Genomic DNA, 1625 nt, shown 5'->3' on the forward strand with positions numbered 1-1625 from the left:
CCGCAGGTAATACGTCTCCCACGCGGTACAAACATTAGATCTAGACGGGAGTGGATACAATCTATCTACAAACCCATAAAAACACACTCCTAGCCCTTTGCTCCTTGAATATAATTATTTAATTTAATCTGTTAGCGTATCCGAGGCCGTCCAACTAACCGGCTGTTATCAATTTCTATCCGAGGGCCTAGACCACGGAGCTCCGCAACCAGACGGAGGCAGTACAAGCTATTCACCTAAATGTTTCTATTCTAACTATTACAGAGTTTAGTCATTGACAACAGGTTCTGTTTACCTTTCAGTGGCGCCTGCAAATAGCTTGAATTGCGTCCCGATGGCCGCGTGCTTCGAGTCTCGGTCCCGGAACTTCCCAAGAACGTCAGGGTCACCAAATTTGCTGAGTTCTTCCAAGAAAGTGTTCCAATCCAGGATAGCTTTTAAGAGACTTTATTTGTTATAAAGTATTTCGGTATGGTAAACTACGGAGCAAAAGGAGGTGGAAGTTATCGTGTCTTGCACGTGCTGAGCGTCTCCTAGCTGATCATAAACATTAACCCTATGTCTGTAAGCTGCCGAGAAGATTCTGACGAGCTCTGGCTCAAACCGTCTGTTATGGTAGGATCCGCATGGCCTGGAAGGAGTGGGAGGAGCCGGTGTGACGTATTACCCTCGGCTTCCTCACTTGTCTGTGGTGCTGCCTTCTGTGGATGGAGCAGCTATTGCAGCCTTCAGTAAGGTCATGCTCCCCTTGTGGCTATGTATAGTATTTACGGCTTATATGTTTGGTCCTGCTTCCTAGGGTCTATGTTGCTGCTTTCACACCAAAAAGAACCAAGAGCCAGTTCCGGGCTGGTGCTAGAGCCAGTTCCAAACAGGTTCCAACCTTATCCCAGTTAAGAACCAGTTGGTTTCACACCGGCCAGAGCCAGCCATGGAGCCGGCGTGAGCAACGTCATGACGTCACTGCAAACGTCTCCGCTTTAGTAGTGAGCTTGGACAGAAGCATACTGCCGACATCTTTCTTTATTCTGGGTGGAAAAATAGTAACATAGTTACGCCATTAAATGCGTTTATGGAAACATTTTTAGCGAGAAATGTGCATTTGACTTTCATAATGTTCGCTCTGTGAATGTGAAGGATGTTTGGTTTAATAGTTATGACGAAGAGGGAACGCTCCGTTCACTTGCATGGACATGGACTCATCTAGCTGCGTTGGCGCGTTGACGCGTTGAACCACCACACAATGATCAAGCGTCAGGTTAGGCTCGTTACTCGCATTATCCAACGCGAAATCTAACTAACGCGGTTGGTGTGGCCGTGCCATTAGAAGAAGAACCCTCGCGCCAGTTTCAAACACAACAACAACAATTTCGTCTTCGATTCAATCCGTGTATGGTTCGTTCTTTGAATATTCCGATTTAAAACAAAATCAGAAAAAACAAAAAAGGACTGTTTTAAATCGGAATATTCAAAGAACGAACCATACACGGATTCACGTCCATTGTTTACTACGGTGTTTTAAAAAATGCTGGTCTTCGTTGGTCTTCCTGTTTATGAAGGTACGGAAAACTCTGCACCCTGCCCCCGGCGTAAAAGCGGTTCTAGTTCTAGCCCAGCTCAAAAGT

The 1625-nt window shown here is 45.8% G+C and overlaps 1 long non-coding RNA gene across 1 annotated transcript; it reads left to right on the top strand.

Annotated features, from left to right (window-relative positions):
- The first annotated feature begins 810 nt into the window (after positions 1–810).
- LOC132474808 (uncharacterized) lies at positions 811–1389 on the top strand. Its single transcript, XR_009529734.1, has 2 exons — positions 811–1258; positions 1334–1389. It is a non-coding gene; the product is annotated as an uncharacterized LOC132474808 (long non-coding RNA).
- The last annotated feature ends 236 nt before the right edge of the window (positions 1390–1625 follow it).

This window comes from Gadus macrocephalus, chromosome 16, assembly GCF_031168955.1.
Source record: "Gadus macrocephalus chromosome 16, ASM3116895v1".
In the NCBI taxonomy this organism is placed as follows: domain Eukaryota; kingdom Metazoa; phylum Chordata; class Actinopteri; order Gadiformes; family Gadidae; genus Gadus; species Gadus macrocephalus.